Consider the following 17,465-nt stretch of genomic DNA (forward strand, 5'->3'; position numbering starts at 1 on the left):
GAAAACCAAGATTAATTTTATCCAAAGAAATACTACCTCCAGTGCTTAAGATTCCTATAATTAAAAATGCATTTCCCTGGCTGGTGTTGCTCAGTGGTTAGAGTGTTGGCCCACATACTGGAATGGTCTCAGGTTTAATTTCCATCAAGGACATGCACCTGGGTTGAAGATTTGATCCTCTTCTCCAGGGGGAGGTGCAGGAGGAAACCAAGTGATGTGTCTCTCTCACATCAATATTTCTCTCTTTTTCTCTCTTTCTCTGTCTCCCCTTTTCCCCCTTCCATGTTCTCTAAAAACAAAAAAAACAAAAACAAAATCAATGGAAAATATATCCTTTGATAAGGATTAACAACACCACAAAAAGGGCATTCATTGAACACTGACTCTCCTAAACTTCTAAGGGTTAAAAAGACAGATTCCTATTCCCACTTTTTTGGGACTTCATAGTCTTATTGGGGAGGCAGACAAGTTTATAATGACTAAGAAGTAGTGCAGAATATGAAAATACTAGAAGAGACATGGGCTAGGATGATGGCAGCTGGCAGGACAGAGGTGAAGGAGAGGATGTGAGTGAGGGGATGAAAGGAGAGTGTGTGGAAGTGTATGGTGTGTGTGTGAGTGAGTGAGGGACAGTTAAATCCAGCAGGAGCAGCAGGGGCTGGCAGACGAGGCTCTCTTGGACAGAGAGAGACTACCACCACTGCGGGCACTCCCTGAACTGTGGGAATGGGGCACGGAGCCCACGCCATCTTGAAGGGGAAAGCGGCCTCTTCTAGGAACTCATCAGCACTACCACCCAGACAGGCCTTGGACACTACCCGCAACCCGGCAACCACTCCAGCCAAAATCCTGCTGCCCCACCCGCAGACCCATGGACCCTGGGACCTCCACTTCCAAAGGTGCACCACTCCTCCTCCTGCAGCAGTAAGTGCAACTTCCCCCCTCCCCAGCAGCAGAACTCCAGATACCACAGTTGCATGTTTCCAGTGCAGACCTCCAGGGCACACCACTCCACAGGCCGCTCTTGGGAGCCACTGTGAGCCCTTGCTGAGTGTGATTTTGTACAGACAAGGGCGTGCTGCCCCGAAGTAGAAATTCTGAATTCCATCTTCCTGAATAACTGCCCACAGACACCCCAGCTGTGCAACTTCAGTGGCAGGGCCCCTCAGAGTGTGTCAGAGCTCTGCTCCAGCAAACACACTGCCATTGTCGCACATTTCCAGGGATCAGGCCCCCTGAGCCCATAGATTCACAGGGTACTCTTGGGAGCCACTGTGAGCCCCTGCCAGATGTGATCTTGGACAAAAAGGGACACACTCCCCTGGCAGTAGAAATTCTGAATTCACTCATCCTGGATAACTGTGCACAGACACCTTGACTGCGAGGCTTCAGTGCCAGGGCCCTTCAGAGTGCTTCAGTGCGCCATGCTAGCAAACGCACTGTGGGTGCCCCAGTGAGCTGCCACTGGGAGCGCACGTGTATCCAACCACAGGTGCAGCAGCAAAAACTGAGTCTTCTCACCCCACAGCTGAAGAACACTGGGCACTACAGTTGTGTGCTTTTCCAGCGTGCAGGCCTCCAAAGCCCTCCAGGAAGTCCTTGGGTGCCGCTGTGAGCCCCCACTGGGTGTGCACTTATACAAACAGGGTGCACTGCTGGGCTGTAGAAACTCTGAATTTCCTCATCTGAGATATCTGCCCACAGACACCACGATCATGTGGCTTCAATGCCAGGGCCCTTTAGACTGCATCAGTACACCCTGCTGGCAAACGAACTGTGGGTACCCCAGTGAGCCACCACTGGGGGAATGTATATCCAACCATGGAAACAGCAGCAAAAGCTGAGTCTGTCCACCCCAAAATTACAGAACTCTGGACACCACAGTCACACCTTTCCAGAGTGCAGGCCTCCTGAGATGCACTCCCCCCAACAGATGGCTCCTGGGTGCCACTGTGAGTCCCTGCTGGGCACATGTGATTTCAACCAAGAGCTCAAGACGGTAAAAATTGGGACAACCCCCCTCCATGGCTGCTGACTTCTAGACACTGCAGTTGCACCTTTTCAGCTTGCAGGCCTACATCAAGAGAACCCAAATAGCTCAAGTAGGGAGCTACACTAGATTACCAAGCCCAGGAGACCTGAGAGATCACACCAGTAGCACTTTCCCCAAAAGAACCTGAGTAGTAAAGCAATCCGGTCTACAATTAAAACATTACAGACCAAGATGGCGGCATAGGTTAAACACCTAACCTGCAGCCGGGCACAACAATTTCAAAAATACAACTAGAGGTCAGAACGGACATCGTCCAGAACCACAGGAAAGTTGGTGGACTGAAATGCCCACAGCTGGGGGGAAGGAGAAGGCCACGGGGACAGTGGGGAAGCCGTAAAAGCCTGAGGTATGGAGAAACGGGCGGAGACACGAGCACACGCGCCTGCGGGGAGGATGGAACCGGAGAGGAAGGGGTGGCTGATGACCTGGCCGGAGTTCACTGGCAGGAAGGAGATAAAGGCTCCGGAGTGCGCTGAGCACCGGCTCCGATTGCACTGAACCCCATTCCGGGCGAAACCCTGGGAAACTCACTCACTTTCGCAACTCCGCCGCCCCGGCAGGCCGCCCGGCCCGGGACGCTGGGGACGCCGCCGCAGCGGCGGCGCCCGGAGCCCGGCGGCCTCCCAGCACCCGTCCCCGCCGCGCAGCCCCCGCGCGCCTGGTGCCGCGGGCCGCGCGCCCCGCACACCGGACGGAGGCCCGGGCGCCCTTTCCGTGCACCTCCCGGCGGCGCTAGACTTCAGTAGAGTTGACTGAAATGAAGGGATTAAGAAGTACAAATTGGGAAGTTTGAAAAAGATGGCGGCGGAGGTTAAAGGCTGTTCTGTTGCCTCGCACCCAGCGAAATCGGAGGGGATGAGGTGTGGAGGTGCGTGGGTCTGGCTGGTGGCGGGGGGAAAGGGGCTTTTGTTCCAAACCTAGGGGAGATTAGCTCTCCATCACCCTGAAATCCATCTTCTGGCGAACCCCGGGAGACCCAGATGCCTGCGGGGAGAGGCGGGACTCTTGCGGAGGTGCGCCCAGCAATCAGTGTTTGCTGCGCTGGAGTGCGGAACGAGGGGACTTAGATACGTGGAAGGCAGAAGGACCAGACTCACAGCCATCGCGGCTCGCCGCACCATGGCCTGTTGGCGCCCTGAGACCCCGCTCCGCCCTGGGACCCGCCCCGCACGTTTTGAAGACCTGCCCCGCAAGTCTTGCAGGCACACATGCGCCCCAAGCAACGGCTTATGCATGTGGGTGGCCTGCCCTCTGGCAGCGGACCAGATGAACTGCTGTTCTAGTCGGACTGCTCCAGGGCCACTCAGACAGGAGGAAGAAACTACAGTTTTTGCTGTAATCCTTGCTGAGTGCCTAAGGCAGTAGCTGATCTACACCCCATTGGAGACCCAGAAACGAGGGCATCTAGTGGTCTGTGGGAGATGACACCAGATTTCAACCACGTGCATAAGGGACACATTCAACGGGAATATTCAGTGAGCGCCAAAGCTTTGCTGCACCAAGACCCGGCCCATAAACGTGTCTCCTGCACAGCAACTCTTCCTTTATAGACAAAGAGAGCCCCCCCAGTGACACCAACAACAATCAAGACTTAACTATACAAAGGAGGACCAAGATGGAGGCATAGGGCGGAAGCCTGATTGTTGCCTACCACAACAACTTTGAGACTACGACAAGAGAGCAGAGCAGACACCATCCAAGACCACCATAGGGCTGGCTGAGTAGATGCTCTACAACTAGAATAAAAGAGGGGTATGTGGGATGATGCTGATGCCGGTGACCCAAAGACCACACTTTAAGAACTACGGCTCAGGCGACACAAAAGAACTATGGCTCAGGCGATACAACAGCGGCCTGGAACGTGCTCGGCGCAGTTCCCCCGGCGGTCTCCGGCTGAGGGGACGGCTCCACTGGCAGCCAAGCACGGACAGACGAGCCCCTATGAGACATGGGGTGGGAGACTCCGCGCTTGCTGACCTCCGAGTCCGTCAAGAATCTCAACGCCCCGGAAGCGGCCAGGTGCGCATGCTCGGCGACCGGCCACCGATGCAGACCCAAGGGCCGACGCAGCGACGCCAGACCGGCCCACCGCCATGCACCGGGTGCACCGGAGCTTCGCCGAACCGCCGCCCGACGAGTTCTGCAGCAGCCATACTGGAGCTCTGGAAGGATGGCCAGGGGAATTGCTGAGGGGGGATTGACCGGCAGGAATTGGGATCGGGAAGACGGGGCCCCGCTGAGACCCGGGTGCGGGCGGGGTTACGCGCCTCTGGGCTCGGGTGTGGTCACACGCCTCTGGGTATAAGTGAGGCCTCAAGTCCCTGGGTCTAGGTGAGGCCACATGCCCCTGGGTCCAGGTGAGGCCGGACTCCGGGTCCGGGTGAGGCCAAGTGCCCCTGGACCCGGATGACGCTGGATCCCGTGCCTGGGCGAGGCCAAGCGCCCCTGGGTCTGGGAGAGCCCACACACCACTGGGTCCAGGCGAGACCATGTGTCCCTGGATCCGGGTGAGGCCGCGTGCACCTAGGCCCGGGTGAGCCCAAGTGGCCCTGGGTCTGGGAGAGGCCAAGCGTCCCTGGGTCCGGGTGAGACCATGTGTCCCTGGATCCGGGTGAGGCCTCGTGCACCTAGGCCCGGGTGAGGCCACGTGCCCCGGGGTCTGGGAGAGGCCAAGCGTCCCTGGGTCCGGGTGAGACCATGCGTCCCTGGATCCGGATGAGGCCTCGTGCACCTAGGCCCGGGTGAGCCCAAGTGGCCCTGGGTCTGGGAGAGGCCAAGCGTCCCTGGGTCCGGGAGAGACCATGTGTCCCTGGATCCGGGTGAGGCCTCGTGCACCTAGGCCCGAGTGAGCCCAAGTGGCCCTGGGTCTGGGAGAGGCCAAGCGTCCCTGGGTCCGGGTGAGACCATGTGTCCCTGGATCCAGATGAGGCCTCGTGCACCTAGGCCCGGGTGAGCCCAAGTGGCCCTGGGTCTGGGAGAGGCCAAGCGTCCCTGGGTCCGGGTGAGACCATGCGTCCCTGGATCCGGATGAGGCCTCGTGCACCTAGGCCCGGGTGAGCCCAAGTGGCCCTGGGTCTGGGAGAGGCCAAGCGTCCCTGGGTCCGGGTGAGACCATGTGTCCCAGGATCCGGGTGAGGCCTCGTGCACCTAGGCCCAGGTGAGCCCAAGTGGCCCTGGGTCTGGGAGAGGCCAAGCGTCCCTGGGTCCGGGTGAGACCATGTGTCCCTGGATCCGGGTGAGGCCTCGTGCACCTAGGCCCGGGTGAGCCCAAGTGGCCCTGGGTCTGGGAGAGGCCAAGCATCCCTGGGTCCGGGTGAGACCATGTGTCCCTGGATCCGGGTGAGGCCTCGTGCACCTAGGCCCGGGTGAGGCCACGTGCCCCTGGGTCTGGGAGAGGCCAAGCGTCCCTGGGTCCGGGTGAGAACATGCGTCCCTGGATCCGGATGAGGCCTCGTGCACCTAGGCCCGGGTGAGCCCAAGTGGCCCTGGGTCTGGGAGTGGCCAAACGTTCCTGGGTCTGGGTGAGACCATGTGTCCCTGGATCCGGGTGAGGCCTCGTGCACCTAGGCCCGGATGAGGCCACGTGCCCCTGGGTCTGGGAGAGGCCAAGCGTCCCTGGGTCCGGGTGAGACCATGCGTCCCTGGATCCGGATGAGGCCTCGTGCACCTAGGCCCGGGTGAGCCCAAGTGGCCCTGGGTCTGGGAGAGGCCAAGCGTCCCTGGGTCCGGGAGAGACCATGTGTCCCTGGATCCAGGTGAGGCCTTGTGCAACTAAGCCCGGGTGAGGCCACGTGCCCCTGGGTCTGGGAGAGGCCAAGCGTCCCTGGGTACGGGTGAAGCCAGATCCTGGGTCCGGGTGAGGCCGTGCGCCCCTGGATCCATCCGGGTGAGGCTGGGTCCCAGGCCCGGGTGAGACCACGCGCCCCTTGGGTATGGGTGAGGCCACGTGCCCCTTAGTCCGGGTGACGCCGTGCCCCTGGGTACGGCCGAGACCAAACCAGAGGGAGTCGGACCTCCATTACCACCATTTGTCCACCATCCAGAGCTGAGGGGTCAGTCTGACATGTACACATAAGGAACTACTGGACATCGAAATTGGGTCTCAAAAGAACTGTTGGTCAGGGGGAAGCTCGCTACAGATTGATTCATTTGCCTGTCAGCATAACTATTATTGCTCGTCTCACATTCAGTCTTATTAGTATATATCTAGTGACATATGATCTCGCTCATCTAGGTAAAACATTACAGCAAAATATGGGAAGACAAAAAAGCAATCCCCAAAGGAAAGAAAAAGAAGAATCACCAGAAAGGGAGTTAAATGAAATTGAGGCAAGTACCATGTCAGAGAAAGACTTCAGAGTAATAGTTATAAGGATGCTCAAATGGCTGGATGACAAATACATACAACTCAACAAGAATTATAAGGAGCTGAATGAGAATGTCACGAACATGAAAAGAAACCAAGAGGAAATGAAGAATGACTTAGTTGCAATAAAAAACACAATGGAAGGCTTAAGCAATAAGGAAGAGGCTGAGTACTACATCAGCGAATTAGAAGACAAGGTAGGATAAACCACACAAACACAGCAGCAACTGGAAAGAAAATTTAAAAAGCAAGAGGAGAGCCTAAGGGAGCTTTGGGACAACACAAAACAAAACAACATTTGCATAATAGGGGTACCAGAAGGAGAGGAAAAGAAGCAAGGAATAGAAGACCTGTTTGAAGAAATAATGACAGAAAACTTCCCTGATGTTGGCAAGAAAAAAACTATGCAAGTCCAAGAAGCACATAAGATCCCAAACAAGATGAACCCCAAAAGACGACACCAAGACACATCATAATTAAATTGGCAAACACAAATGACAAAGAAAGAATCTTAAAGGCTGCCAGAGAGAGGCAGAAAGTTACCTACAAGGGATCTCCTATTAGAATATCAACTGATTTCTCAACAGAAACACACCAGGCCAGAAGGGAATGCAATGAAATATACACAGTGATGCAAAGCAAGGGACTGAATCCAAGAATACTATACCCAGAAAGGCTATCAATCAAAATCGAAAGTAGAATCAGGAGGTTCACGGACAAAAAAGGGCTAAGAGAGTTTAATACCACCAAGTCAGCAATGCAAAAATGCTTAAGGGACTGCTGTAAAAAGAAAAAACAGCAAGGCAAAAAGAAACACAAACATTAAGAATAAAAATGACAACAAACAAGTACTTATCAATAATAACATTAAACATGAATTGATTAAATGCTCCAATCACAAGACATAGGGTAGCTGAATGGATAAGAAAACATGACCCATATATTTGCTGTCTGCAAGAGACCCACCTCAGAAAAAAGGATTCACACAGACTGATAGTGAAGGGATGGAAAAAAAATTTTGAGGCAAATGGAAATGAGAAAAAAGCTGGGGTAGCAATACTTCTGGCTGACAAAATAGACCTTAAAGTAAAGGCCATAACAAGATATAAGGAAGGCCACTACATAATACTAAATGAGGCAATTCAACAAGAATATATAACTCTGGTAAACATATATGCATCCAATACCGGAGCACCCAAATACATAAAACAACTTCTGGAAGATATCGAGAGATCGATAGCAATACAGTCATAGTAGGGGACTTTAATACACCACTGACACCACTGGAGAAATCGTCTAAACAAAAAAATCAGCAAAGAAACAGCAATCCTAAATGACTCACTAGATCAGATGGAATCAATTGACATCTTCAGAATATTTTACCCCAAAGCTACAGAATATACATTCTTCTCCAGTGCACATGGGACATTTTCAAAGATAAACCACGTATTAGGACACAAGAAAAGACTCTTCAATTCAAGAGGATAGAAATCGTAACAAGCAAGAATGATCACATCACAATGGCATAAAACTAGAAATCAACTACAATAAAAACAATGAAAAAAATCAAACACTTGGAGGCTAAATAGCATGCTATTAAACAATGATTGGGTTACCATAGAGATCAAAGAAGAAATAAAAAGCATCCTGGAAACAAATGACAATGAAAACACAACAATCCAAAATCTATGGGACATAATGAAAGCAGTCCTGAGAGGGAAGTTCATAGCTCTACAGGCCTACCTCAAAAAATAAGAAAAACTGGTAATAAATTATCTAACCTTGCAACTTAAAGCATTAGAAAGAGAGCAACAAGAAAAGCCCAGAGTACCCATAAGGAAGGAAATAATAAAGATCAGAGCAGAAATAAATGACATAGAGACCAAAAAAACAATACAAAAGGTCAATGAAATGAAAAGCTGGTTCTTTGAAAGGATAAACAAGACTGATAAACCTCTAGGCAGGCTCACCAAGAAAAAAAGAGAGAGGACCCAAATAAATAAAATCAGAAATGAAAGAGGTGAAGTAACAACTGACTCCACTTATATACAAAGGATTGTAAAAAAAAAATACTACAAACAACTCTACTCTAACAAACTGGACAACCTCAATGAAATGGATGCATTCCTAGAAAAATATAAGCTTCCAAAACTCAATCAGGAGGAATAAAAAAACCTGAATAGGCCAATAACTATTGATGAAATTGAAACAATAATCAAAGAGCTTCCAGCAAACAAAAGCCCTGGACCAGATGGCTTCACAGGGGAGTTTTACTGAACATTTAAAGAAGAACTGAAACCAATCCTTCTCAGACTGTTCCAAAAAATTCAAGAAGAATGCACAGTTCCAAGCTCTTTCTATGAATCCAGCATTACCCTAATCCCAAAACCAGTTAAAGAGAACACAAAGAGATTTACAGGCCAATATCCCTCATGAACATAGATGCAAAAATCTTCAACAAAATTCTAGCAAACTGGACCCAGCATTACATTAGAAAGATCATACACCATGACCAAGTGAGATTTATTCCAAGGATGCAAGGCTGGTACAATATCTGCAAATCAATAAACATGATACATCACATAAGCAAATTGAGAGATAAAAATCACATAATCATATCAATTGATGCCAAAAAGGCATTTGACAAAATCCAACACCCTTTTCTGATAAAAATGCTCAGAAAAGTGGGAATAGAAGGACCTTACCTCAACATAATAAAAGCCTTATATGACAAACCTACAGCCAAGATCATACTCAATGGGCAAAAACTAAAACCATTTCCCTTAAGAACAGGAACAAGACAGGGATGCCCACTTTTACCACTCCTGTTCAACATAGTACTGGAAGTGCTAGCCAAGTGATCAGACAAGAAGTAGAAATAAAAGGCATCCAATTTGGAAAAGAAGTAAAATTGTCATTATTCGCAGATGACATAATACTGTACAGAGAAATCCCTAAAGACTCCATTAAAAAATTATTAGACTTAATAAATGAATTCAGCAATGTAGCAGGATACAAAATTAATGCCAAGAAATCTATGGCATTTTTATACAACAATAGTGAACTTACAGAAAGAGAGATTAAAAAAACAGTCCCATTTACCATTGCACAAAAAATTCAGATACTTAGGAATAAACTTAACTTAGGAGGTAAAAGTCCTCTACTCAGAAAATGACAGGACGTTGAAAAAAGAGATAGAGGAAGACATAAACAGATGGAAGAACATACCGTGCTCATGGATTGGTAGAATCAACATCATTAAAATGTCCATACTACCCAAAGCAATCTATATATTCAATGCACTCCCCATTAAAATACCAATGGCATATTTCAAAGATCCAAAAAGTACTCTCCAAAAATTCATCTGGAATAAAAACAAAACAAAACAAAACAAAAAACAAATAGCTGCAGTGAACCTGAGAAAAAAGAACAGAGTAGGAGGGATCTCAATACTAGATATCAAGCTGTATTACAAAGTCACTGTTCTCAAAAGTGCCTAGTACAGCACAAGAACAGACATATAGACCAATGGAATAGAATAGAGAATCCAGAAATCTACCCAAACCACTATGCTCAATTAATGTTTGACAAAGGAGGCAAGAACATACAATAGGGTGAAGACAGTCTCTTCAATAAATGATGCTGGGAAATTTGGTCAAACACATGAAAAAAGAAAAAGAAAAAAGAAACTAGACCAGCAACTTACACCATACACAAAAATAAACTCAAAATGGATAAAGGACTTAAAAGTAAGATGGGAAACCATAAAAATATTAGAGGAATCCACAGGCAGGAAAATCTCAGATATATGCTAAAGCAATATCTTCACTGACACAGCTCCTAGGTCAATGGAAACTAAAGACAAAATAAACAAATGGGACTCCATCAAAATAAAAAGCTTTTGCACAGCAAAGGAAACCATCAACAAAACAACAAGAAAGCCCAATGCATGGAAGAACGTATTTGCCAATGATATCTCCGATAAGGGTTTAATCTCCAACATTTACAGGGAACTCATAAAACTTAACAAAAGGAGGACAAACAAGCCAATCAAAAAATAGGGAATGGACCTAAATAGATACTTTTCGAAAGATGACGTAAGGAAGGCCAAGAAACATGAAAATATTTTGAAAGTCACTAATCATCCAAGAGATGCAAATCAAAACGACAATGAGGTACCATCTCACACCTGTCAAAATGGCTATCATCAACAAATCAACAAATGACAAGTGCTGGTGAGGATGTGGAGAAAAAGGAACCCTCGTGCACTGCTGGTGGGAATGCAGTCTGGTGCAGTCACTGTGGAGAACAGCATGGAGTTTCCTCAAAAAAAACCTAAAAATGGAACTCTCATTTGACCCAGTGATCCCACTTCTAGGAATATATCCCAAGAAACTAGAAACAGCAATCAGAAAGGATATATGCACCCCTATGTTAATAGCAGCACAATTTACAATAGCTAAGATTTGGAATCAGCCTAAGCGCCCATCTGCAGATGAGTGGATTAACAAACTTTGGCACATCTACACAATTGAATACTATGCTGCTGTAAAAAGGAAGGAACTCTTACCATTTGCAACAGCATGGATGGAGCTGGAGAGCATTATGCTAAGTGAAATAAGTCAGTCAGAGAAAGATGACCTCACTCATTTATGGATTATAATGAATAACATAAATCGATGAACAAAAACAGATCTAGAGATAGAGAAGCATCGATCAGATGTTCAAACCTCAGAGGGAAGTTAGGGGAGGGTGGGGGGTAGAGGGAGAGATCAACCAAAGGACTTGTATGCATGCATATAAGCATAAGCGATGGATGCAGACAACAGGGGGTGAGGGTGAGGGTAGGACTACAGGAATGGGGGGACAATGGTAGGATAAGGACACATTTGTAATACCTTAATCAATACAGAAAATACTAGAAGTAAAAGTTATGAGATATTGAGGGATGGAGAACAGAACTATGTTTGGAGAGAGGGTGGGAAGTAGGTCTGGAAAGGCTCTCTGAAGGAATGACATTTGAGGTGATGTCAGAGGATCTTTATAATACCTATTAGAGGCCCATGCACAAGATTCATACACGTGGGGGAGGGAGGGGTGTCCCTCAGCCCGGCCTGCACCCTCTCCAATCTGGGATCCCTTGGGGGATGTCCGATTGCCGGTTTAAACCGGCAGTCAGACATCCCTCTCACAATCTGGGACTGCTAGCTTCTAACTGCTCACCTGCCTGCCTGATTGCCCCTAACCACTTCTGCCTGCTAGCCTGATCACTCCCTAACCCAGTGGTTCTCAACCTTCCTAATGCCTCGACCCTTTACTACAGTTTGTCATGTTGTGGTGACCCCTAAACATAAAATTATTTTCGTTGCTACTTCATAACTGTAATTTTGCTACTGTTAATGAATCGTAATGTAAATATCTGTGTTTTCCGATGGTCTTAGGTGACCCTGCTAGTGGTTCTCAACCTGTGGGTCGTGACATTTGTAATAGAAAAATTACAAGTTATGAAGTAGCAACGAAAATAATTTTATGGTTGGGGGTCACCACAACATGAGGAACTGTATTAAAGGGTCACGGCATTAGGAAGGTTGAGAACCATTGCCCTAACCGCTCCCCTGCTGGCCTGATTGACATCTAACTTGCTCCCCTGTCAGCCCGATCGCCCCCAACTTCCCTCCCCTGCCAGCCTGATCGCACCTAATGCCCTCCTCTGCTGGCCATCTTGTGTGATCATCTTGTGGCAGCCATCTTGATGACCTGAGAGCAGCCATCTTGTGTCAGCCATCTTGTGACGACATCGTGGCAATCATCATGTGACGACATCACACAAGGGCATTGCGCAATGCCACCTAGGCTTTTATTATACAGGATAGGAAGAGTTGGGTTGTAAGGGAAACCAGCTGGCCAGACCAGTGCAGCAGAGATGCAGAGACTGAAGATGTGAGTGCACACATAGGGAATGATGATAGCACCATAAGAACAAAAGTGGATGGCCTTCATCCCCCTATTATATGAGGTCAATGGGGGATGAAGGGGGTATATGTAATATTTTCAACAATAAAAAATTGAAAAAAAAATTATGCCCGTTTCTACCTTTGCTTGTGCTGTGATATTTTTTTCCCCCCAAGCACCATCCCAAATCTCTCCCTCCAAGTCACAAGAATGCCTCTTCCTTCACTCAAATACTCCTTTTGAGACTCAAGCCAAGATTGTCCCTTTACTCCAATCTATTCAAACTATTTCTTTGTCATGTTATGTTGGGCAACTTTCATGGTGAATTGTTAAAGAGGAGTGGCACTTATTCTCAACTCCTTTTGTTTCCAGGAGAAAGGGTTTTTCCCTAAACACACTGGTTTCTTGCCCTAATTGATGGGCCTGGGATGAAAAACTGGGTGGTCATAACTTGGTCTCTTTCTCTCTTATCCTTTCTTGATGGCCAGGCTGCCCTACACATTATTTCTTGCTTCTCTGCTTCAAAAGTTTTCTGAGGACAACTTCAACATAAAATCCTTTAGGTGTCCACGGTGTCTATGACCAGGTAGTTTTGCCTAATTCTGGGGTTTCATATGAGGAAACCCATTATTGGCACACCCTAAAGGCACATTTTCCAACCTAGCCTTTCTCAGTAAGAAGATATTATTTTGATCTTCATTTTCCTCCTCCTTGTCTATTTTTTAATTTGTTCAGAACATTATTATGGTAACCCCAAAATAAATACTTTATTTCCACCATGAAACCATAAATACCAATACAGATGATAATATGCACTTTGTCCAACCTTTGGTTCACTCACTTATTTGTTCTTTCAGCAAACATTTATCCATTGTCCACCATGTCCTCTATTGATAGATGCTTTTTGTTTCCTCCATAGTATCAGAGATATATAATAAAACATTAGGAACTCAAATACTTATTGATGTTAAATAATTTGGACTTTATAGGCACAGGAAAGTAATTACAGTTAAAGGAGATAGTGTCAAAGTCTTCCCCTCTTCCTCGCATTCAGAAATCAGGTTTGATATTCAGTGGAAATAGGGACCTGCCCATGTGTAAATAACTGACCCTTTCCTACATGCAAGTTTTGCTTGGTTTAGGATAAAGATGTTACAAAATAAATCTAAGGAGTGGTGGGGAGTGATGGGTGCATGCAGAAAGGGTAGGTTGGGAATATTTGAAACATCCTAATATATAAAAACCCTGGGTCCATCATGATCGGAGGCTTGACCAACCAGAAGTCAGTCCTGCAGTGAGCGCTGGGTTGCCGTGGTGACCCAGCACTGACTGATACAGCAGCAGGCACGGTGACCCAGCACTGATTGCTGAGGGGCCTGCAAATCAGGCCTGGAAAGAGGCCTGAAGAGAGAAGCAGGGTCTGATCTGTAGCCTCTGTGGCAGCTGTTGATCACCACTTGCCTCTCTTTTTCTGTCCAGCAGCCATGCCTCTATTTCTCTCCAGGCCTCCACCCAGGCTGCTGATCAGCCCCGCCTTTCTGACCAGGCCCTGTTGATAGGCCCAGAGATGCTGACTGGCATAGAAACCGACCAATCAGAACCAAATCTGGGTGAAGTATGAGGATCCAATGGCTGCCTAGAAGGTGGAGCTTTTGACGCTGGCTGGCATAGAAACCGAACATTCAGAATCCAATTGGCCAGCAGAGGAGGGCAGTTGGGGGCAAGATCAGGCTGGCAGGGGAGGGCAGTTAGGGGCAAGATCAGGCTGGCAGGGGAGAGCAGTTGCGGGGGACCAGGCCTGTAGGGAGGCAGTTGGGGGGGACCAGTCTTGCAGGGGAGGGTAGTTGGGGGCGACCATGCTGGCTGGGGAGGGAAGTTGAGGGCAAGATCAGGCCAGCAGGGGAGGGTAGTTTGGGTGACCAGGCCGGCAAGGGAGGGCAGTTGGGGGTGATCAGGCAGGCAGGGGAGCAGTTAGGGGGTGATCAGGCTGGCAGGCAGAAGCAGTTAGGGGCAATCAGGCAGGCAGGCAGGCAAGCGGTTGGGAGCCAGAAGTCCTGGATTGTGAGAGGGATGTCTGACTGCCTGTTTAAGTGGGCAGTCAGACATCCCCTGAAGGGTCCCAGATTGGAGAGGGTAAAGGCTGGGCTGAGGGACACCCCTCCCCCCCAGAGCACGAATTTCATGCACCGGGCCTCTAGTATTTAGATAAGGTAGGTCTTAAGAGAGTGGTGGAGCACTTAGGTATGGTAGGTGATAAGAAGGCCTTTTATATGTCTGTCCTTATAAGATTCCTTATCTCCTTGCAAGGTCCTCAAAAATTATAATGAAAAAATAAAAATTCTGTTATTGATTTTAAATTCCTTGTCTCTTTAAAGCCATATCACCAGTACTGCCAGGCTGTTCATCTGTAATAGTTTGGCATTATTGACAGGTAGTCCCATCTAGATCTAAAGTCTTAAGTTTATTGTATCAAGATACAGATTATGACACTTGATACTTGACAGTAAAGCTATAACCTGAAAGGCTCACACCACTGGGTTTATTTATAACAGAAACTTGCAACATGTTAACGAGTTGGCTATTAGATACTAATAAATGGAGCCAATATTGAGGGGAAATAATCTCTTCTCCTCTGCCTGGGAAAATCTTATCCTTTCTGTGCTATATCTGGGAAAGATTCCTATTCCTGCTCCCTGCTGCTCCGAGTTTTGGCCTGAAGAAGGACAAAATCCAGTTCAGAGTATATGGAAGTACAACAGACAGACTCTACAGGCAGGACCCTTGGGGCTCCACCCAAAATCTGGAGTCAGAGATACCACATGGTGTGGAAAAAAATTTTTTTTAACTAGAGGCATTTAATGTAATCAAATCTGTTCAGAAGGGTGTGTGAATTGTCACAGTGTATTTGCAAAGTAAGAAGGAGCTTGAGTGAACATGTGTGTGTTTAATTCCACAGCCACATCCATCTCCACAGCAGGAGCTGGCACTCAATGCTGTATTGGTTTTCACCAGCTGTTTGGAGATCGAGACACATGACAGGTGGGTAAGGCTGGCAGACTCAACAGCTTGCTTTCTGATTGCCAAGAAATAGATTGGCCAGCTACAAATGGGGTTTATCTGAGGAGCTGGATGCCTTTTACATGGCAAGGAAAATATGGCCACCCAGATAGGGAAAGACAACAACATAGCCAAAGTATACTTGGGTGGTCCCAATTTGAACCACTGTAGGTTCTGTCAAACCATGTGACAGAACAGGCAAACCCTGTGTCTTCGATATATCAGTGTACACATATTGGTTGATTATCAAGCAATGAGAAACATCTCTTTCCTGCAAATTGGTACATGGGCTGAAATTCCATAATTAGGAATTCAATACTTGAATTAATTTATAAAGTTTTCAGGAGTCTGTATTAAAAACAGCTGACTGTATAAGTCATGACTAACTGAGAGTAAAGCTCTTATCACATGGTGAGGGGGTGTTAGGAGTGGAAGAAAGTCATTTAAGTTTTGATTGACAGAGCAACAGAAGAAAAACTCTATCTCATTCAAAGTCTAGTCTGTGGCTACACCTCATATAGGGCATTCTAATTTATTTGATGACTTAATTGAAACAAATAGAGTATAAAAGTTTTGTTATTGAGATAAAGCAAGAGTTTGTTTTATTCAGTTAAAAACACTATATATTTTGTTTAAAAATGTTAGCCCATCTGTGGTGCCTTTAACAGTTGAAAATAGCAGAGGTTAATCCATAGGACTCCTTGTAATCAGAACAGTGACTATAATATTTCTGGATCCCTATGTTAGGGAGAACTGAAAGAGACCTAGGAACGAGAGCATAGGAAATGACTGATTGGAATGAGATAATCAAATATCACAAAACTTTATTTTTTTACTATTACCTCATTTCTGCTTTCTTCTTTGCCAAAAGCCAAAAGTAAACTACATTTGATTCAGTGATAGTGCTCAGAAAACTCCTTTGGAAGTGGTTAGGTCTTTCTTATTGGGCATATGTGATCAAGGACAAATGGAAGCCCTCTGAAAGAAAAAAAAGCATGTCTCATCATTGAGCATGCTTTAGTTAAGTTAATCAGGCTTAAGTTCATCAAGACCAGGAAAAATCAGGATAATTCAAACCATGGAAATGTAAAGATTTTTTAGATAAGTAAGAAATCTAATTTTTTTAGTTATGTGATCTGCTGTACAATGTGATGCTTATAGTTAACAACACTGAATGCTACACTTAAACATTTGTTAAGAGGGTGGATTTCATGTTAAATGTTCTTATCGTGTTCTAATTTCCAATTCCTATAAGAACATAGCCATATTGGTTTAGAGGCCACCCATATGACCTAGGTTTTTTTTTTAAATATATTTTTATTGATTTCAGAAAGAAAGGGAGAGGGAGAGATGGAAACATCAATGATAAGAGAAAATCATCGATTGGCTGCCTCCTGCAAGCCCCCTACCCAGGCATGTGCCTTGACTGGAATAGAACCTGGGACCTTTCAATCCGCAGGCCAATGCTCTATCCACTGAGCCAAACTAGCCAGGGCCATATGACCTAGTTTTAACTTAATCACATCTTTACAGGTCCTACCTCCAAATATAGTCACATGCTGAGGTACTTGGCAGTCAGAACTTCATTCAGCATGTGAATTTGAGGGACAAGATAGGCCACAACACCTTCAATGGATTTTTGTTTCTTCTTTGCCTCTTGTTTGCTGGTGCCCTCAGGAATTTTCTCTGACATCCTTATGCTCTGTCTACATCAGTGTTTCTCCTAATATAGTCCTAGTAATTACCTGTACTTCTGTTTACAAGTATTTATCCCTTAGCTCCATCCCTGACCTCATGAATCAGAATCTCTAGGGAACAGCCCAAACCTTTCAACAGGATTCTTAGATGATTTTTATTCTCTTTAAAGTTTGAGAACTATTATTCTACAGGATCCCTCGCTTTAGCTACTGTATCTTTTGTAGCTACCATATCTTTTGTTGATATTTTTCAGTTTAGGGATCTTTACTATTTTTTAAGTTTCATACACACTTTTCCAACTCTCATATAGACAGATCCATCTTAATATCTTATTGATAT

This window comes from Eptesicus fuscus, chromosome 5 (genome assembly GCF_027574615.1).
Source record: "Eptesicus fuscus isolate TK198812 chromosome 5, DD_ASM_mEF_20220401, whole genome shotgun sequence".
NCBI lineage: Eukaryota > Metazoa > Chordata > Mammalia > Chiroptera > Vespertilionidae > Eptesicus > Eptesicus fuscus.